The sequence below is a fragment of the Equus przewalskii genome, chromosome 32 (genome assembly GCF_037783145.1).
Source record: "Equus przewalskii isolate Varuska chromosome 32, EquPr2, whole genome shotgun sequence".
Classification (NCBI taxonomy): domain Eukaryota; kingdom Metazoa; phylum Chordata; class Mammalia; order Perissodactyla; family Equidae; genus Equus; species Equus przewalskii.
In genome coordinates this window covers 8445461-8468017 of record NC_091862.1, presented here as the reverse complement: position 1 = coordinate 8468017, position 22557 = coordinate 8445461, and positions in this window count along the sequence as shown.

Genomic DNA, 22557 nt, shown 5'->3' with positions numbered 1-22557 from the left:
GAAGTCTCATCCCTGTCCTGGGGGATGTGAGTGGCACAGTGACCAATGGGATGCTGTCCCTAGGAGATTCGGGGCAGCTCGTGGTCAGACTGGTGACACCAGGTTCTCAGGTGGTGGGGTGGGAGGTTTTACCCGTTTGCCCAAACAGCGTCCTAGTGAGACTGTCTGTATTTTCATTGGGTGTACCTGTATACACTGAGAATTCCTTTTCTTTTCTTTAAAGATTTTATTGTTCCTTTTTTTTCCCCAAAGCCCCCAGTACATAGTTGTATATTTTCTTTTTTTTATTTTTTGAGGAAGATTAGCCCTGAGCTAACTGCTGCTAATCCTCCTCTTTTTGCTGAGGAAGACTGGCCCTGAGCTAACATCCCTGCCCATCTTCCTCTACTTTATATGTGGGACACCTACCACAGCATGGCTTGCCAAGCGGTGCCATGTCTGCTTCTGGGATCCGAACCAGCGAACCCCGGGCAGCTGAAGCAGAACGTGCGCACTTAACTGCTGTACCACCGGGCCAGCCCCTATGTTTTCTTTTTTCACTTGTGGGTCCTTCTAGTTGTGGCATGTGGGACACTGCCTCAGCATGGCCTGATGAGCGGTGCCATGTCCGTGCCCAGGATCTGAACCGGCGAAACCCTGGGCTGCCAAAGCGGAGCAGGCACGAACTTTACCACTCAGCCACAGGGCCAGCCCAAGAATGCCTTTTCTTTAGTGGGCTTTTGGGGCCCAAACACGCTTAGATGAGCCCTGCATTAACAAATCTGAAAAGTGACCACAAACTTCCCAGCTGAGGGCGCTGAGTGCCCGTTTTGACTTCCCGGGCTGGAGCAGGCCCCCAGCACTGCAGGCCGTTCTGTGTGGCTCTGAGTGAGGGAGAGCCTGCAGGGACTTGATCGGACCTTGTTCATTTAACTCTTATCTTTCTCGAGCCCCTGCTGTGTGGGCCTTCAGTGGGGTGTCCGTGCTGTTGGTCACATCTTGCCGCCTGTCGTGGGAACTCCAGCTGACCACATGGCCCCGTACGGCCCACACTGCCTCCCTGGGGGAAGCATGACAGGGCGGTGGCACCGGAAAGCCCATGGCTAAGGCGGGACTCTGTTTACTAAATTCACCATGGGTTCTTTATCTGTGTGCACACTCGGAAGTGCTGAGTGGGGCCAGTGCCCTGCTCCCTGTGTCCCTGGAGGGAGAGCCCTGGGTGCTGGTGGCTGCCGGGTCCCTCGTCTGGCCTTTTTCTGCCCCTGCCTCCTGCCCTCTCATCTGGTCTCGTTCTTCACATCAGCTCTCTTCATGCAGTTCGTTCTCCTGTCATTACATGAAAACACCAAAGCAAAAGACAGAGAAGCTGGGCCCTCTGCCCGTCTCCCCTCACTGCCCCCTCCCTGGTGCCTCTGGCCCTGCTCCCCACGTTCCAGCCATGTTTTCCTTCTCCGTTGACTGGCTCGTAGACCATGCAGCTTGGCCTCCGCCCCCTCCCTGTCCCCCCAAACACCCCTCGAGGCTCCTCTTCTGTCCGTGTTGAAGGGCTGTGCACGGTCAGTGGGCTGGGGTGATGAAGTTTGTTCTCCAGCTGACGTCTCTCTGGGTCAGCTCACCTGTGCCCCAGACTTGGCGGGGGCAGAATGGACCTGTGTCTGCTCCCAGGTGGCCTCCCTCGATGAAGGCAGGCAGTGACTGTCCCTCCAGTTGCCCCCCTGGCAGCTCCAGCTCCCAGAGTTCCCAGCTCACTACCCCAGCTCCAACTGGTCACCCACCCTCGACCTCTCCCTCCACCCAGCCCTCCTTGCCGTCTCGCTACTGCTGCCCTTGTCCCAACCCCCTCACACCGGCTGGGATGAGAGCAGAGCCTTCTGATGGCCCTGCCTGCCTCTTTCTTACCCTTCTCTCCTGTGGTCCTCACAGATGTAAGAGGGACGTAAGGCCCATCTGGTCATCTCTCCTGCCCAAGGTCCTCCTGTGGATTTGGTACCTAAATCCCCTTTCTGCTTGCTCCGGGACGATGGCCATACTGAGTACCATTCTCTTCCTCTTCTTCTTCCCTCCACCTGACTCACTCCGCTCGCCTGGAATTCAGTTCACCTGGCCTCTCCTCCAGCTTCTGGATCGTCACTGCCCCCCGATGCCCCCAGCGGGGATCGGGCATCCTGCCCCTGTTAGAACACCAAGTGCTACATGGACTGGGGTTTGAATTCTTCGGTGCTGCTCACTGAGGCACCTGAAAGATGGGGCCAGTCTCATCATTTTGCGTGATTGGCGTGGTCCTGCCTCTGCAGCAGAGGGAAGGGACACGTGGCAGCCGGGAATCTCCCCACCCACGGTTCTTCCTGACTCTCTGGGTCCTGACCATCGAGAGGTGATGAGACTCCAGTCCTTGCTCTTAGAATTTTGAATGCTGCGTGTTTGTAGTTTAAACTATTTCCATGAGATTTTGAGGGTGAGAAAGAGGATGACTGGAAATAGCAATCTTAACATGATCATCTTAAAATGAGCCGGCCTTTCCCTTGATATCCCCAACTACACTTCCTTTGCTGTACGAGAGATAAGAGTCATTCATTGGGTCTGTGAAGAGCTTTCATCTTTCTCCGTAGTCTTTATAGCACGTTAGGTAAGACAGCAATAGTAGTTTTCTTGAGCAAAATGTGGTGGAGATGATAAACTTTGAAATCCTTTCTGACAAGGGGAAAAATAAAGCCTGTTACTTTCTAACCATTAAGCATCCTTGGTGTAATTTTCCATAAGTTTGTCTGAAAATCCTGTACGATCTAATTAAAACCTCCAAGTGGTGGTGGTGGGGGGGGGGTTGATGGTGATGACTCGCCAAATTAAAAAAATTCACTTGGAAAAAATAAACGGGTAATAATCCAGAAACTTCTGAGAAAGAATAATCACCAGGGTGACTTCCCCTCCCTGCCGTATTGGAGTGCGTTGATGGGAGCTGTGCCCTTTTTATCGTCTTCACGTTAAGATGGGGACACTCACAATCAATGGTGTGTCATCCTTTAACTGGCAGCGTTTTTCTTAATGTACACAAAGTGGTGCGTCTTGTAATTGCATGTCAGAGGTGATGGAACAACGGCATCGTAAAGCTATAATTCATGCGTAGCGGTACTGGCACAGTAGTAGACAGAAATTGGTACAGAGGTAGACTGAGTACACGTGGAAAACTTGCTACAATAATGGTGGCATATTAAATCTGGGGCGAAGATGAATCGGACAATTTGGGGGAGTTAGCCATTTAAAAATAAAGTCGATCCTCACTTTAGTCCTTGTATCAAAGTACGTTGAAGATATGCACTAGATTTTAAGGCTGAAAAAAGATAAACCATATAAATAATAGAAGGAAATGAAAGATATTTAGTCTGAAGATGAGGAAGGCCTTTCTAAGCATGAAACAAAAACTTAAAATTGTAAATTTAGAAGGTGATAGATTTCATGTAAGCTGTGTTTCGTGTCATCCGAAACTTGGTCTACTGGAAAATGATCAACTTTTACCAGAAACCCATCTGGAAAAATCTACATTTATGGAATATATTTTGAAGGCTGTCAGTCAGTCTGTTCTTGGATAATGTAGGTTTTATCCATGTTGCAACATAGACCTCTAAAAAGCTGCGTTCTTGTACTATAGTATTTTTTTTTATTAAGATTATGATAGATTACAACCTTGTGAGATTTCAGTTGTACATTATTGTTAGTCATGTTGTGGGTACACCACTTCACCCTTTGTGCCCTCCCCCCAACCCCCCTTTTCCCTGGTAACCACCAATCGGTTCTCCATGTCTATATGTTAACTTCCACCTATAAGTGGGGTCATATAGAGTTCGTCTTTCTCTGTCTGGCTTATTTCGCTTAACATAATACCCTCAAGGTCCATCCATGTTGATGCAAGTGGAACAATTTGGTCCTTTTTTATGGCTGAGTAGTATTCCATTGTGTATATATACCATATCTTCTTTATCTAGTCGTCAGTTTCTGGGCATTTAGGTTGGTTCCATGTCTTGGCTATTGTAAATAATACTGCGATGAACATAGGGGTGCATGGGATTCTTGGGATTGCTGATTTCAGGTTCTTAGGATAGATACCCAGGAGTGGGATGGCTGGGTCATAGGGTATTTCTATTTTTAACTTTTTGAGAAATCTCCATACTGTTTTCCATAGTGGCCGCACCAGTTTGCATTCCCACCAACAGTGTATGAGGGTTCCTTTTTCTCCACAACCTCTCCAACATTTGTCACTTTTGGTTTTGGATATTTTTGCCAATCTAACAGGTGTAAGGTGATATCTTAGTGTAGTTTTGATTTGCATTTCCCAGATGATTAGTGATGATGAGCATCTTTTCATGTGTTTATTGGCCATACTTATATCTTCTTTGGAGAAATGTCTGTTCATGTCCTCTGCCCATTTTTTGATCGGGTTGTTTGTTTTTTTGTTGTTAAGCTGTGTGAGTTCTTTGTATATTATGGATATTAATCCTTTGTCGGATAAGTAGCTTGTAAATATGTACTATAGTATTTTTATGCTACAAAATCATTCATAACTTATTCCAAAGAAGACCGTGGGAGAAATTTTATTCAGATCCAAGTGCAAGGAGAACTAAGAAACATTACTATATTTTCTTTTGTAGAATGCAAATCATGTACCCTACCATATTTCCCTTTTTGCTTTGACCACCTGGAAGCTCAGATCAAAATATGTAAATATTAATTCATATTAATTTCTGTGGGACTACAGTCTGGATATCTACACTTTAATTTTTCCTTTCAACTAAATCTCTCATCTTACCTGAACTTATCTTTTTAAAAATTGAGATATAATTGATGTATATCATTTTATAAGTTTAAAGTGCATAAGATTGATTTCATACGCTTATATTGCACTATGATTGCCACTGTAGTGTTAGCTAACACATCTATTGCATCACATAATTATCATCTCTTCTAGTGTGAGAACAGTTCAGATCTAGTCTCTCATCAAGTTTAATGTTCACAGTACAGTTTTGTTGTTTGTAATCGGTGCCCTGTATGTTAGATCTCCAGGACTAATTTATCTCCTAGTTGCAAGCATGTCCCCTTAAACAATATGTCTCGATTCCACGCCCCCAGCCCCTGGTAACCACCATTCCACTCTCTGTTTTTTCCAGTTCAGTTTTTTTAGATTCCATATTTAAGAGATGTCACACAGTCTTTGTCTTCCTCTGTCTGGCTTATCTCACTCAGCATAATGTCCTCAGGCTCCATCCGTGTTGTTGCAAATGGCAGGATTTCATTTTTTCTCATGGCTGAATAGTATTCCATTGTATCCATATACCACATCTTCTTTATCCACTCATCCGTTGATGGACCCTTAACGTTGTCCATATGTTGGCTATCGTGAATAATGCTGCAATAAATATGGGAGTGTATATAACTCTTCAATAACCTGTTTTCATTTCCTTTGGATATATACCCAGAAGTAGAGTTGCTGGATCATAGGGTAGTTCCATTTTTAATTCTTTGGGGAACCTCCATGCTGGTTTCCATAGTGGCTGCACCAATTTACATTCCCATCAACAGTGCACAAGGGTTCCCTTTTCTCCACATCCTCGCCCACACTTGTTATCTCTTGTCTTTTTGATAATAGCCATTCTAACAGGCATGAGGTGATATCTCTTTGTGGTTTTGATTTGCATTTCCTGATGATTAGTGATATTGAGCATCTTTTCTTGTACCATTGGCCATTGTATGTCTTCTTTGGAAAAAATGTCTATTCAATTCCTCTGCCCATTTTTTAATCAATTGTTTGGGTTTTTGTTATTGAGTTATATCAGTTCTTTATATATTTTGAACATTAACCTCTTATTCGATACACAGTTTGCAAATATTTTCCCCCATTCCATAGGTTTCCTTTTCATTTTGTTGATTGTCTCTTTTGCGGTGCAGAAGCTTTTAAGATTGATATAGTCCCACTTGTTGATTTTTTTCTTTTGTTGTTTGTGCTTTCAGTGTCACATCCAAAAAATTGTTGCCAAGACCAATGTTGAGGAGCTTCTTCCCTATGTTTTTTTCTAGAAGTTTTATGGGTTCAGATCTTATGTTTAAGTCTTTGATCCATTTCAAGTTAATTTTTGTGAGTGGTATAAGATAGGGGTCCAATTTCATTGTTTTGCGTGTGTTTATCCGGTTTTCCCAGCACCATTTGTTGAAGAAACTCTCCGTTCCCCATTGGGTGTTCTTGGCTCCCTTATCAAATATTAGTTGACCACATTCTAAGATCTTAATTTCATCTACGTCATTTATTGTAAGCATTCCTTTAAGTCATCCCAAATGTCCTGTGTGATTAAGACGGATAAAAACAAGGTAGTAAACAAATATTTATGGAAGGACATTCCTTGCATGTCTTTAGGCTTGACTGGCTGCCCCTTTCTGTTGCTTGCAGTAATATAACTGTGATGGGAATGAAACTAAGATTCCTATGGGTCTGGGCCAAAGGGAGTCCCTGCGATGAGGGGGGAAGAGAAGGCAGGGGACTAATGGACATGCCCACCCAGGCCCCTGGGCTGGTTTGGCCATGTGGAGTCCTGACTGCCCCAGGCCCGAAGGCTCTGCCTCCCCACCCCTGGAAGAAACTGGGATGGTCTCCCCTTTCAGACTGCACTGTGGCTACTTTTGACCCAGATGCTCTGCTTTTGTGTTTTCTGCCTGAGAAATGCAATAAAGATAAATGTAAGAAGTTTGGTTTTTGGGTGTGAAAATTTTAATCAGGATCATTCTGAATTTTTCCGTCGCCCCGGATGTTCCAGGGACCCTGGACAGAAGCAGGCTGGGGCTTCATGGGCCACTGGACAGAACCTCCTCCTTGTTCTCTCCTCCGGGGAGAGCTGGGCCCAGCAAGGCCTGGGCTGTGCCGTACTCTGGAGGTCACCCTCGGGAGCTCTAATCACGAACCGGAACAAGAACGGAGCTCTTCTTCAGTCTTTAGAGCTTTCTCTGCGTCATGACAACTTCAGCGTGCATGCCATTTTGTCAGGTCTCTATCCATGCCGTACAACGAGCCCGCCTCTCAGTGCCCCACAAGGAGAGAGGGACGCTTGTAATTGGATGGCACTGTTGTCAGTCATCTTGGGGCATAAGAGAGGGAGACAGGTCACCTGGTGGGAGAGGAGCAGTGGCTGGGCTGGTCAGCCTTTGTCCACCCTTGTAAGCAGGGGCAGTGCACCCATCTCTACTTGGCTCTTTGGATCAGTTACAAGGAGAAACATCGATGAGAGAGGGCGAGGGAAGCAGTGTGGGTGATATCTGAATATCATAATGTTGTCTTGAGCAGAAAATGAAGGGACTTCATTAAATCCCTTTTGAGGGCTGCCTCTTAGCAATTTGCAATATCTCCCTCACTATTTTTTTTTTTTTTTTTTTGGTGAGGATGATTGGCCCTGAGCTAACATCCATTGCCAATCTTCCTCTTTTTGCTTGAGAAGATTGTCACTGAACTAACATCTGTGCCAATCTTCCTCTATTTCGTATGTGGGGCACTGCCACAGCATGGCTTGATGAGTGGTGTGTAGGTCCGTACCTGGATCTGAACCTCTGAACCCCAGGCCACTGAAGTGGAGCACGTGAACTTAACCACTTTGCCACCAGGCCGGCCCCTCACTGACTTTTTAATAACTAATTTGGGGTCTGCTAAGGTAAAGGGATCTTCCCTTGTCCTTTGGGAAAAATGCCCCTTAAGTAACAATTCAAGAGATAAAAATCCAACTTCCTGCAGAAGCAGGGAAACAGAAGAGTAAAAGGAATCATTAGAATGATTTCCATTTTGTGAAAACCTAAATCACCACTTGATGGCACCAAAAAATAAGAAACGCAGAAGGGCTTCTCCCCGCCGTCTGGTGAAGTCATTTAAAACTCCATTTCCCCCCAAATGTGAGGGAGGGGTGTTATTTTGGAAATATGTTTTGCTGTATTTTTGTTCTCCAGAGAGCTTGTTGCCCCTGACTCCCTCTCCCGTGCCTGGGACAGACATCACTGCCCAGCCGGAGTTTAAGACCTGATTGCTGAGACAAACAAGGAGAGGTTCCCGGGGGATGTGAAGGCCAGGCTGTAAATGTCAGTGGGTCTGGCCTGGAGGACTGAAACCTGGAGCGTCTAATTTAAGACGGACCGTGGACATTCTGGGGCTGATGCCTGCCGTGAAGTCCCTCGCAGAGCTGGGTGTGGGGCCCGGGGAGGAGAGAGGCCTAGAATGTGGGACTCGACAGCAAGCTCCAACTTCTGTGGGCTTCCTGCCTGGGACCCTGGGTGGGGGGCCTGGGGCATCCTGCACGTAGCGGGGGGGGCCGTGGTGAGGAAGGCGGGTGGAGTGGCATGGCGCACAGCAGCCTGGATGACGGCCTGCCTCACTGTGGGGACTGAGAACAAGCACTTACATTAGTGCTGGGGATGGAGGTGGGATGGAGCAAGGAGATGTCCCAGAGCCAGGTGGAGGGTGCTGCACAGACTGGCAAATCAGGTGACAGCTTGGAGAGGGGGGCTGCATCAGTAGCGTAGAATCCACCTCTGCCTGTGCCCCAGGCTGTGCTTCTCAGGGGCCGCTCCCAGCCAAGGCTGCCTACAGAATGCCGGAGCAAAGGGAACCCCACTGACAGCCACCTTGGGCTCCAGGGTGCCCCATCGGCCTTGCTGAACCTTCCTGCATCTCTCAGGCAGGCCGAGGCATGTCCACCAGCCATCCTTCCCTCCCCTTCCCGCATAGTCAGACTTGCACTGCAGTCTGGGAAGTCTCCTGGTCTGCTGCCCTCTTCCCATTTTCTCTCGCACAGCTGTTCCCCAAATATTGGCCTTGCACATTGCTCCCGCCTTGGGGTTTGCCTCTGGGAGGACCCGGCTCACACAACTCTTAATACCAGGAGGTCCCCTAGCTGTCCTTGCAGGCGGCTCTGCAAGCGGGAAGGGAGGGGACAACTCAGAGTGGGACTTCGAAATGACTGAATTGGAAATCTTACGGGGCCAGTCCTGTGGCCAAGTGGTTAAGTTTGCGCGCTCCGCTTCAGCGGCCTGGGGTTTCACTGGTTCAGACCCTGGGCACGGACATGGTACCACTCATCAGGCCGTGCTGAGGTGGTGTCCACCATGCCACAACTAAAAATATACTACTACGTACTGGGGGAGTTTGGGTAGAAAAAGCAGGGGAAAAAAAAAAAAGATTGGCAACAGTTGTTAGCTCAGGTGCCAATCTTAAAAAAAAAAAGAGAAACTCTTATTGCCTGCTCACCTGAAAGAAACCATTTAAACTAGAGGTGAGTAATATTGGGGTGCCAAGATTAAGGATGTTTCTAGAACAAAGTAGGTATAAGCTCAGATCTAGAAAATTAAAGATAGTGTTGTACACCATCTGAGTCAGAGTGAATCTTGCACATACACCTGTCTGGGCTGCTCTGACTTGTGGATCTGGTGCCACCTGAGCGACCTCTCACCTCTAGGGCACCAGAGCGGTGGGCTGGCTCTGTGTTGCTGGTGGAGTGGAGCGTGGGGAAGGGAATCACCTCTTGGCGTGGGTTGAATAGCATCCCCCTGCGAAGTTCACATCCACCCAGGACCTCAGAATGTGAACTTATTGGAAATAAGGTCTTTGTAGGTGTAATTGACGGTCAAGCCGAGATTGTACTGGATTAGGGATCTTAAATCCAATGAGACCGTCCCTATAAGAGACACAAAAGGACACACAGAGACATGGGGGAGGAGGCCATGAAGGCAGAGATTGGAGCGATGTGGCCACGAGCTGAGGGATGCCTGGAGCCACCAGAGGCTGGAAGAGGCAAGAAAGGATTCTCCCTTCAGAGGGAGCACAGCCCTGTTGACACCTTGGTTTCAGCCCTCTGGCCTCCAGAACTGTGGGAGAATAAACTTGGGCTATTTCAAGCCCCCCAGTTTGTAGTAATGTGTTCCCACAGCCCTAGGAAGCTTACACAGCTCTCTAACATAATGATGGTGATCAGAATGGGTCCGACCCTAGCAATTCCAGGGCTCAGAGAGGAGGCCCACATCCACTATGTCCAAATATTTAAATGTTATAAAACCAAGCTACCCTTTACACCCACTAGCATGGCTGTTATCAAACAGACACAAACAAGTGTTGGCAAGGATGTGGAGAAACTGGAACTCTCGTATGTTGCTGGCGGGAGTGTGAAATGGTGCCGTCGCTGTGGAAAACACTTCGGTGGTTCCTCAAATACTTAAACATGGGGTTACCGCTTGATCCAGCAATTCCACTGCTAGGTATACACCCAAAAGAATTGCAAGCGGGGACTCTATCCCCGTGTTCATAGCGGGGTTATTCACCCTAGCCAAAAGGGGGGATCAACAAAGTGTCTGTTAACTGATGAATGGATGAACAAAACGAGGTAGAAAAATACAGTGAATGTTATTTATTCAGCCTTAAAAAGGAAATTCAGACGCATGCTACAACATAGGTGGACCTTGAAAACATCCTGCTGAGTGAGATAAGCCGGACACAGAAGGAAAAATATTGTATGATTCCATGTACATGAGGTAGCTGAGTCGTCAGCCTCAGAGACAGAAGGCAGATGAGAGATTCCTAGAGGCTGGTGGAGGGAGGAACAGGGACTTCATGTTTAATGGGGACAGAGTTTTAGTTTGCAAAGATGACAAAGTTCTGGAAATGGATGGTGGGGATGGTTGGAATTGATGTCACTGAACTGTACATTTAAAAATGGCTAACATGGTAAATTTGATGTATGTTTTAAAAAACAAGCTACCAAACGTTAAAAATCTTCTCTCTTTCCACCTTGACAAATACACCTTTGTAACCGTTGGAAGGCCAGGTTCAAGTTTAGAAGTCCTGGACTCCTTGGAGTTCTGTGCTGGAACATCGCTGCATGGGGAGAGATGGCCCATGTCCCCTGTCCAGCCCGCTTGTGCTCCTGCATTTGGCCCTGTCCCTCACCATGGGGGGCTTCGCTCACACGTGTGGGTACCCTTCCAGCACATCCGAGTTCTGTGTACATCTGCTACAAACAGCCCAATTTGGCCACCCTTCGCCCCAGGGGAGTAGTTGACCCTCAGTGGGATGGACCCAGGGACAAGGCCTGTGCAGGCCCTGGAAGCAGGCCCAGTGCTGTTTGGCCCAGAATACCAGGGTCCAAATGTGCCATTGGCGCTGGGTCCCCGTGGTAGTGAGGGAGCGAGGGAGCGAGGGAAGCATCCGTGGCTTGGCGGGGGCAGCAGCAGCATCTTGCCGGAGCTAATTCTGCTGCACTATTTTAGCATCGTGCAATTGTTTTTGGCATCCCAGCTTAGCCTGGCTTTTTCTGTCCTCCTGGAGACTCTGTGAGCTAGCTGACATCCTTTTAATAAATTCCCTCCCTACACAAATTAGCTGGAGTCTATTTCTGTTGTCTGCGGTTAAGAACCCTGATTGATACCGGTCCCTTGGCACAAGTGGAGTTTAGAGCCAGAAGTACCTACAAAGGACCTTCTATGTAGTTTTAGGTGAAGTATACCAGACCATTGATTTCAATGGGGTTCCTGAAAACTAGATGGAAAGAAGGGCATTTGGGCATTGATCTGTGGCATGTCCCCCCAGGGCAGCATCTCAAAAAGGATGTCCTCCACCAACCCACATGTCCATCAATGGATGAAAGGATAAACAAAATGTGTTGCGTACACATCCCCTTCCATATTATTCAGCCTTCAGAGGAAGGGAGTTCTGACACGTGCTACAACATGGATGGCTCTGGAAGATATCATGCTGAGTGAAATAAGCCGGACACAGAAGGACAAATGAGGCATGATTCCACTTACACCAGGTGCCTGAGTGGTCAAAGTCATAGAGACAGAAGGCAGATGAGAGGTTCCCAGAGGCTGGTGGAGGGAGGAATGGGGAGTTAGCGTCTAATGGGGACCGAGTTCAGTTTGGAAAGATGAAAAATGTTCTGGAGATGGATGGTGGGGATGGTTGCAGAATGAATGTACTTAATACCCTGAATGGTACACTTAAAGTGGCTAAAACAGTAAAATTTTTATGTTATGTATATTTTAATATAAAAATTATTTTAAGAGATGTCCTCCAAAGAGGCTGTCTGACAGTGAGATTGAACCCTACATCAAATGAGATTTACTGGTCCTCAAGGCAGCCCCTATAAACTGGTTTCAGGAGTATGTGTGTGGGGCCATCTTTGTGGTAAGGATGGACAATGGCCCCCTCACAAAACTGCTCCCTGGGACCAAAACAGATGCCGGTGGTCTGAGGTGGGCAGCCATGTTTGCTAACCATTATTTCGGGATTCAGTGTGGATGGAGCCACAGCAATGAAGATCTGGATGCTCATTCCTGCAGGTCCCGTATGTGGGTCACTAAGTCTTCCCCGGGAAGGCTCAAGAGATTTGGCATTCCAAGATGTCAGCAGATATTCCTGTTGGAAGTCTGGCTGAGGACTCACGGCTGAGAGCCCACCTCCCAAAGCCCAGAACTCCATGGCACCTGGTAGCTCTGTGCCACTTCGGTTAGGGCAGGAAATGGAGGAGGACGCAGGCAGATGGTCCTGAGCTGAGGGAATTAGTACGTGGGAAGAGTAAAGCTTTTGTCTCCAAGGGCCTCAACGTTTTCCTGTTGAACTAGAGTGAAACTAGAGTGACCTGGGCACTTCAGAGCCGTGTCCAGCATGGTGGGTGGGAAACAGCAAGTCTTTCTTCCTGATCAATGTTCATGATTCTAGTGGCATCAAATGATGAGCATGGACTTCTGGGAAGGCACATTTTTGGTCCCAGATGGCAGGATGTGGCAACTCTATTTGAGTGCCTGGGGCCTGCTGTATCCAGAGGAGCACGATTGACCTCCAGGCTACTTGGCTGTAGACTCTTCAAAGCAACACATTATGGGCATTAATGTCCCCAAACCATTTGTCCTGGGAACTCGGGAGCGTGAGCCTGGTGTGTCTGCCAGGTCACCCATAGTGCGTGAGTGGAGGCCACCCTGGGCTGGAATTCCATCAATTCAGACAGGCATGGGCCCCCTGCTAGAATCCTCTCATGTCAGGATGATGCATACGGCATGTACCTTAGGTGGGGAAGGGCGGAAATCCAGAACTGTCCACCAGCCACTCCCAAGGAGGCCTCAGCTAGGGAGATTTAACTGAACTTGTAAAGATGTTGGACGTCAGCAGGTCCCTCATGTCTCTGGGAGGAATGCCACAGATTTCTCACATCGGGGAACATGAGGGGGAACCTAAGCTGCCCATGTCTCTCTGGGAAGAGTCGAGACACAGGAAACCTAATCCAGTGGCAGCTGCTTTCAGGCCCAAACCCAAGAACTGCCGTGAGGAGCCACTGACATGTCTTAGAGCACCTCAGACTGGAATAGGCAATGGCTGGATGCTGGAGCCAGAAGCTGCAGGACAGGGACAAAATGGCCGACTGCTGAAGCCCCTCTCCTTCTTGTCCCGAGACAGTTTAGGACCTTACTGTAATTGGCCATTGTTGTGGGCTGGACTGCGCTCCCCCAAATTCGTATGTCAAAGCCATAACCCCTAGTACCTCAGAATGTGACTGTATTTGGAGAGAGGGTCTTTAAAGAGGTGATTACGTTAAATGAGGCCATCTGGGTGGGCCCTCATCCAATATGACAGTTGTCCTTATAAGAAGAGGAGATGAGGACACAGACACACAGAGGGATGACCATGTGGACAGGGGAGAAGGTGGCCATCTACTCACCAAGGAGAGAGGGTCAGAAGGAACCAACCCTGCCAACACCTTGTGTCAGACTTCCAGCCTCCAGGACTGTGAGAAAGTAAATTTCTGTTGTTTGAGCCACCCAGTCTCTAGTATTTTGTTATGGCTGCCCTATCAAACCAATATACCCATGTGTAAAGTAGGGGAGGAGAATGAAATAAGGCAAGGTATCATAATCCACATGAAAAAGCCTATTGCCCATTAGGGAGCATCCCTAGTGCTTGCCAGTGTAGACAGGGTTGGCCAGACAGAGATCCTGACAGCTTTCCTGGGAGGTCAAGTCTTCTGCCCCTCCTTGGGGAGTCTGGATGGGAGACTGGGGGCAGTGGGGACAAAGCACGCCTAGGGGGGGTCTCACCCTTGCCTCAGGAAGTGGAGCCAGAGCCCATGCAGGCAAAGGGCAGGACTAAGAGTCCTTGGCCTCAGGGGTGGGCATGGGGCGCGGGGCACAGTTGAAGAGGTCATGCACACAGCCTGTTGCTGATTTGTGAGGGGGCCTAGAACAACACCTTGCTGGAGGAACAGGCTGGGGACAGACTCCCAGCTTCTCTCTGGTTGGGAGAAACCTGGGATAAGACGCGCAGATTTTCTGATATTCCTTCTCCCCATTGTCCCCTGAGGGCACCTCCCCAGCCTCAGGCTGCATTGCTCAGCATCGTCCTCTACTGTAGTTACAGGGGGAAAAAAAAAGAGGCTGCAGTTTGCCCAAGATGGAAAACTCAGGCACACATCTGCAGAGCAATATTCCCCCTGACATTGACAGGATAAATGTTGCCAGACTGGGAAGAAGGAGAACCCTGTGGACCAGAGAGGCGGGGGGCATGTGCTGGGGGGTGTCGGGGGCTGCTTGGGCAAGACTCCGCTCCGAGCCATGCTCTTGTCTTGTCTTGTCCCTGAGGTCAGCTTGTTGTCCATAGCACTGCGAGCCACTCATCTACCAGTGCCCAGGACACTGCCCAGCTCTGCCACCCGCTTGCTAAGTGGGTGGCTCTCTGCTCCACAGCCCTCCAGCACAGAGTGGGAAACTGGGACATCTTTGGACTAATAAAGGCAAGCAGGGAAAACTCCTAGCCCTGCTTGAGGGGGACAAAATAGTGCCTCTCTGTGACTGTTCAATTCAGATACCAATGACATGTTCGCTGTTTGCAAAGGCATCCACTGGAAATGCCCAAAGGGCAACATGAAGCCTAAGCTTTATATCTTCTCACGCTTTCTCTTTACAGCACATTTTGTTTGTGTGTTAGTTTCTTAAAAATCACTTTTATAGATATATAAATTACATACAAAAAATTAACATACTTTAAGTGTACAGGTTGATGACTATTGATAACTATACACACCTATATAACCATCACCCTCTTCAAGATACAGAAGCAGACATTTTTTACTGAGATATAATTGACATATAACATTCTATTAGTTTCAGGTGTACAACATAATGATTTGAAATATGTATACAATGTAAAATGATCACCACAATAAGTTTGGTTAACATCCATCACCTCACAAAGTTACAAACTTTTTTCTTGTGATGAGAACTTTTAAGATCTACTCTCTTAGCAACTTTCAAATATACAATATAATATTGTTCACTATAGTCACCATGTTATATATCACATGCCCAGAACTTATTTATCTTATAACTGGAAGTTTGTACCTTTTGACAACCTTCACCCATTTCCACGACCCCCCGGCCTCTGAACCACCAATCTGTTCTCTGTATCTATGAGTTTGGGTTTTTTTTTGATTCCACAGGTAAGTGAGATCGTATGATATTTGTGTTTCTCTGATTTATTGCACTTAGATAATACCCTCAAGTTCCATCCATGTTGATGCAAATGGCATGATTTCCTTTTTTATGACTGAATAATATTCCATTGCATATATATAGACCACATTTTCTTTATCCATTCATCCATTAATGGGCACTTAGCTTGTTTCCATGGAAGCAGACAGTTTAAAAGGATGGCAGCAAAAGAAGCCTGTTTTCTTTCTTTCTTTACAAATCACTTTTCTCCCTAGTCACCACCCCTCAACAGACACATGAGATTTTTCATTAATGTTGAAATGCCTTTTTCCCCCTGAGCACATGCCAACAGAAGGCTGGGTTGGGGTTCAGAGGGCACACAGGTCGCCCCACGCCACCCGTATGGGGGTGTTGCTCCCCTAGCGTTACCTGAGCAGTGGCTGAAGGACACTTTCCAGTATCATCCAGCACCTGGCAGAGCAATAAAATTCAACTTTGTAAAGCAGTTGTTATGAGCCGAGTTGCATCCCCCCAAAATACGTTAAAGTCCTAACCCCTGGAACCTCAGAATGTCACCTTATTTGGAAATAGGGTCAGTGTAGATGTAGTTAGTTAAGATGAGGTCAGGTTGGACCAGAGTGAAGTCACGTTGGAGGAATGCTCTGTAACTGGCGTCTTAATAAGCAGGCGGCCACGTGAAGACAATGCCCTGTGACGGTGGAGGCGGAGACGGAGTCAGGCAGCTGCAAGCTGAGGAACGCCAAGAGTGGCCAGCCACCACCAGAGGCTAAGAGGAGGCACGGAAGGACTCTACCCCAGAGTCTCAGAGCGCGGCCCTGCCGACACCTTGATTTTGACGTCTGGCCTCCAGAACCGTGAGAGAATCAGTCTCTGTTGTTTTAAGCCCCTCAGTTTGTGGTACTTTGTCACAGTGGCCGCAGGCAACCGATACGGTGCACACACCACGCCAGCCACCATGCTGTCCCACCCTGCTGTCTCCATCCACCAGCCAAGGAGACTTGGCTGAGACCTAGGTTTTACAGTTTGTATTTTATAAACAACGAACTGACTTATTGACAATTTAGATTGAATTTCAAATGACACGTTCCCTGGGCTACACTGGCGTACCCCACAACAGCAGCAGAAGCAACAGCAACAAAACAGGGGCGAAGATGTAGGAGCCGCTACTAAGGTCACTACGAGACCTTCCTGCGTCTCCCTCACACAGCCTCGGCAGCTCGGCGTTGGCCCCACTTCACCGAGGAAGGACCTGATGGAACTTGAGTAGCTCGCTCAAGGTCGACAGTGGGGAAATGGGATTGGTGTTGAAACCCTGGATGGTGTGAGCACATAGCCTGTGGTGTTATGTGGGCCCCTCGTCCCGCTAGCTGCCGTCTTTCCCTTACTCTGTGCAATGTTGACTGAGTCCTCACCTTGTCCACAGGAACTGATGCTGTTGAGGTCTGGTTGGAGGTGGATACAGGAAACGAGGCTTCCCTGTGCAAGTAATGGATTGTCTCTTGATGCAGGTATAAACAGCACGAACGAGTCAATTTCAGGAGTGCGGCATCTAAAGACCCACTTTCCAGTAATAGCAGGCAGTCAGGTGTCACCTGCTCCAAGGCTAATAGTGAAAACCCCTCAGATTTAGTCTGTGGCAAGGCAGCTACCGGGGAGGGGACACCTCTGCTGGGGAAGCAATGATGTGGATGACATGGTCTCTCGTGGAGACTGTGCATCCAGACGCAAGGAGAGGGCAGGGTGGGAGGATCCGTGCCTGTGGAGTTGGTCAGGAAAGGCTTCTGATCCTAGAACTTCCCTGTTCTAGAACTTTCTAGAACCTTCACCTCAGGTTATTCCTTTTGCAATTCCAGGGTATCAGAACTATTTGAGGGATTTGCATGTAACTCTGATCAATGATGACATTGCTTTAGGTTGGACTTGGCTTGACCTGTATCAATAGGTCTGCCCACTATCCCTGACCTCTCCCCATGGATTCCAGGAATTCCCTGAGGGGTGGAAGTGGACTTCCCAGGGGTCATTAATTTGTGCTTGTGTGTGGAGGCCTGCTTTCTTCATCATCCACTCCTTTCTTCTCAGCACTTAGGAACCTTCTGTACCACTCCCTCCCTCCATTCCTGCCTCAGGGCTTGGAGGACGTGTAAAGGCCAGCATCTTCTGACTCAGGGATGGTGACCTGAGGTGACCAGAACCATCCTCATCAGCAGAGCACAGGGAGAGAATGTTCCCTGGAAAATACTGAAAATCCCTTAATCTCTTTTTGGCCAATAGTACAACCTCCTTCTCTAGCACATTCTTATAAGAAGAACACGAGTGTGGAGGGCTTACCCCTATCTTGGTTCTCTGGCTCATCTTTACGTGGTGAGGGGTCTGCGGAAATGAGGAAAGAGCCAAGATTGACAGAAGGACTTGACCTTGACAGGTCACAGACTTGGAGAGCCACACCCCAAGTGGTCAAGTCTGAACCCCTGGAAGTTGACTGTACATTCCTCTTTACCCTGAGCGGTGACTAAAATTGGGACAAAATTAACAAGGTTGATTTTATTTATTTTGCCTAATTTACACTGTTGTAGGCTGGACATTTTTGCTTTTGTCTGACACAATTTTTTTTTTGAGGAAGATTAGCCCTGAGCTAACATCTGCTGCCAATCCTCGTCTTTTTGCTGAGGAAGACTGGCCCTGAGCTCACATCCGTGCCCGTCTTCCTCTACTTTATATGTGGAACGCCCACCACAGCATGGCTTGCCAAGTGGTGCCGTGTCCTCACCTGGGATCTGAGCTGGTGAACCCCAGGCCGCCAAAGTGGAACGTGTGAACTTAACCGCTGTACCACCGGGCTGGCCCCTGATACAATTTTTGTATCTAAGCGTAGAGTAGGTGGGCAGCTCTAAAGGAGCTACAGTTGCCAGAAATATTTAACTATTATTTTCTTGCCTGCAGATCTGAGTGTTCCTCCTTAGGGCAACATATGGACATGGACTTACCAACAATGAGCCCCGTGAATGGTGTGGAATTTGGGTGTTGGACAAGCTGTTTTCAGACAACTGAAGCCAGCCGGGGCATACACTGTCCGCTTTGTAATCTGCCACCAAAATCGTCCAGTAAGTGCATGTGAGACCGTGATAAGGCACTCTGGTTTTACAAAAGAGAGTTAGCAAGGCCTTACCCTCTGAAACATGACAGGCAGTAACGACAGAGAGGTCCCCTAAACCAACACGAGTCACTAGTACAACGTGGTGTTACATTCAGACGAAGGGTTTTCTGGGTGCTGGTTACGATTGGTAGAGACAGGTTGGTTCAGCCGAATATCAGCCTTGGGCTCTCGCATGTTTCCTGTCAGTTACACGGAGCCACAGACTTGTCATCTATCTGTGTCCACCCCAACGTTCTCAGCACCATATGAGGCCACACAAGGAGGTGTAGGTGTGGTTCCTTCCCCAACGATTTTCAGTTTAATTGGGGAAATTAGACTTAACACTCTTGAAGCAATTATAAAACAACCAATATTTAAAACTGTGGTACCAGTTCTAAGCACAGTGGATTTATTCAACTTCCTCTTTTGCTCCTCCAGTGCTAAATGAGTAAGGCGTTTTTTTTTTAATGGGGAAAACAGACATATAAACAAGTAATTCTAATCATATGACTTAGTAGGTGCTTATCATAGAATTTCAAGACTCTTTTCCGCATGGATCCAGAGTGACTGCTATTTAAGTGAGCTATTTGAAGTAGCCCTCCTGTGTAAGTTGCTATCATTTGAAGGTGACTTATGTTTTTCAGTCTGCTTAAGGATATTGCAGGTGAAAAAATATTGTTTGCCAAAATCCACAGCTATTGGCAGAAAAAGGACAATGGATACAAGTTTAATGGTGTCCAGTTTGGACCTTTGACTAAATTAGTCCTTTCAAACATTTTTCTTTTAAGGAGCCATGCGGTCCATTTCCAAAGGCAGGTCAAGTACGTGTCTTCAGGCGTCCCAGCAGGAAAATAAAAAACCCCAGTTACACACTTTATGGTCTTCCATTGACATAGACAAATTGGCTGCCCCTCAGGAGAAACTGAGCTACTCCTGATGCAGAATTCTCCAAGAAGAGACTGTAGGTATAGTGGGGAGGGTGCTAGCCATGCGACAGGAGCACAGTTTTGATATTTTTTATGTCTCTTTTTTTATAGAGCCTCTAAAGGCTAGCTGATGAATATCTCCAAAGGAAAATTTAGAAATTACAGTTTTGTGAAGGGCCAAGACAATGCTGGCCAAGTATGCAGGGCTGAGCACAGGGTAATATTTAGAACATCTAGAGGGACAGATAGACTCCATGTCCCAAGGCAACACTCCAAAAATAGTCTTTTCTCACAACTGGATTTTTTCACGATGTTTGGGCAAGGGAGAGCACATGGTTACAATCTAGGTAAAGAATCTGGAGGGCAGGGTGGCTGTAAAGCCGATCAGGTGCTTAATTGCAAGACAAGGAGACATTCTTATTAAAATTAAGGCACCTGCCCAATACTTGTGTCTATATGGACAGCCACCACACCACACGGTGAGTGTTCCCACTGCCCCTCGGGCACAGAGCTGTCTTTGCTCAAGGACTGCTCACCTTATTTTGTATCACTTCATATCCTCCTCATCACTCTACAAAGGCACTTGTGCTGGGCCGGAAAAGTCATCTTTCTGGCAGATTCCAAATGCAAGTTGGGGATGTGGGGAGGTCAGAGGAGACACGGGGCTGGGGACCTGGCCTCCCACAGCTGGGTCCAATCTGCAGCCTCATTCTGTTGGGACCCTTCCCAGGGTTTATTCAGGAGGGCTGCTTCCCTCACCCCGCTGTCGGTTTCCTTCCCCCTGTTGTACCTGCTACCGTTTCTGCCCCGCCATGTGGACCTGTCGAGCTGGAAGATAGCAAACCACAAGGGGGAGAAAATGCCGTTTCTCTTCAAGATTTAGTGTTTAAGAAATGTACCCGGCAAGTAAAGATCATTACTTGAGAGATCCTCAACCAATCCTGGGACAGGGTAGGCTGGGAGAAGCCTGAAGAAGATTCCCAGAGGCTGGCGGGATTCACATTAGCCTGGGAGAGTTCTGTTCTCAGGGTTTTATCTTGGACTTTTATCTGGCCAGTGAGATCTGAAATCCCTTTTGCAGGACTGGAGGGCAGAGGGCGGGGCCCACCCTGCTCCTAGACCCTGTCAATCAAATGGATGGGATAAAGAATCCATCATCACTCCAGTCGAGTTTGCAAGTCCAAATTTCCAGCAGACCTGAAGTCGTTCTGCTCCCAAATGATGAACCAAGACAGTTTGTACTAAATTAGTTGTCTGCCATTCTGAGGATCTGTAGCTTCCAGCCCTGACTCTGAGGCCTGTCCTCTTGCTATGAAAATGGGCACTCGGACCTGCCGCAGCCACCGCCATTCTCTGGGCATGAGCATCCCACCCCCTTGCCATTCCAGCCCTGGGATCTCTCTAATGTTGAGGGGGCTGCTGGGCTTTGGGGAAGCGCTTGATGGCTCTCTCTCCATACTCATGGGCTCAACAACTAGTAAAGCAGAATTCCTTCTAGATGAGGAATGCATTCTAGGATGCGACTGGAATTCACTGGGTGTCTCTGGGTTTAGCACTGAGCAAAGCCCCCATAGCATTCAGAAAGTTTGGAGCTTAAGAGTAAACTCCTGATAGGAGAAAGGAATTCTACCAGTTACAGGTCAACTTGTGGGATCTACCACCTGATGAGTCTCCCACTTATGGGTTCTACCACTCATAGTTTCTACCACTAATGGATCTACCACTTATGGGGTCTACCCCCTGACGGGTCTACCAGTAATGGGTCCTACCACTTATGGGGTCTACCCCCTGACGGGTCTACCACTAATGGGTCCACTCTTCGGCCTTCTGGTTTACTAAGCTTCCTCCTTCCTTGTTCCCCTCAAGCCCCTCCCCAGGCCCCCTCCACCATGCTTCCCTATTGTTTGGTGGGAGAAAGAGGATGTTGTTTCTCTGGGGAGCTTCGGAAGGTATTGACTTGACTCGTGGAGGTAAAAGCTAGCACTTCCTTCCGCACTGGACGTTGGGGACCACAGACTCTTCATCTCCCCAGCCTCCACTGACTCCGTTACCCATTCTCTCTACACCTCCCTCCCCCCCAAAATCTCCCTACCTCTCAAGAGGAGGATGATTACTCACAAAGACAAGCCAGGCACCGAAATAGCCAACCTATTTGTGGCTTAAATGCAAGCAGTTTTATTTTTACAAAGAGTTGCTGTATTTTCTCTAAGTCTAAATCATTATCTACCACAAATGAAACTCCAGCTCCATCTGCAATAGTTCCTGCTTTGGTTAGTGGTGCCAATTAGTCACAAAACAATTGGCACCTTCTAGCACCCACTCAATCTGGGGGAGAGAGCGCCATCTCTTCCAGGCTCCCCCTGACTAGCCCCCAGCCCCCTGGGTCCTGTCTCCCTACCTATGTACCATCTGGCCCCTCCAGCTTCCTGGTGGCTTGCTCCTCATCCACCTTGTGACTGTTAGCAATTTCCAAATTGGGCAACCTGTTGTTCTCTGTCAGGATGGACAGACGTCTCTGTTCTGATAGGAGCCGGAAAAAGCGAACTGGTGAGGCTCTCTGTTCTGTTGACTTAAATAATGACGTTGGAGCCTTCCTTCCAGTTGGTCACTTTGCTCAGGGTTTCACAGCCCCCATAGGGACAGGGTGAAACGTTCATAAAATCTGGACAGTCCCTGAGCTTCTGGGAAGCAGCGAATGTGGAGCAGAGGAGCAGAGCAGACCCTTCCTTCCCACTGGTCCTCCTTCATTCCCCTTTTCCTTCGGGGGTCTCTTCCTGCCCGACCGTGACTCTGGATCCTTCCCGGGCAGCCTGTTACTTCTCTCCTAACTGGATTTGCTTCCGTGTGTCTGATCCCCTTGTATTCTGCCTTGCAGTTGGCCTTAGACAGTCCTGGTTTATTTTTCCGTTTCTGGTTATCCTCCGGGAAATGTAAAGCTCTGCAGAAAGCTGGCCTTCTCTTCCGTTGGAACGTCAAAAACCAGGTAATGAAAACACACTTCCCACACGGCTT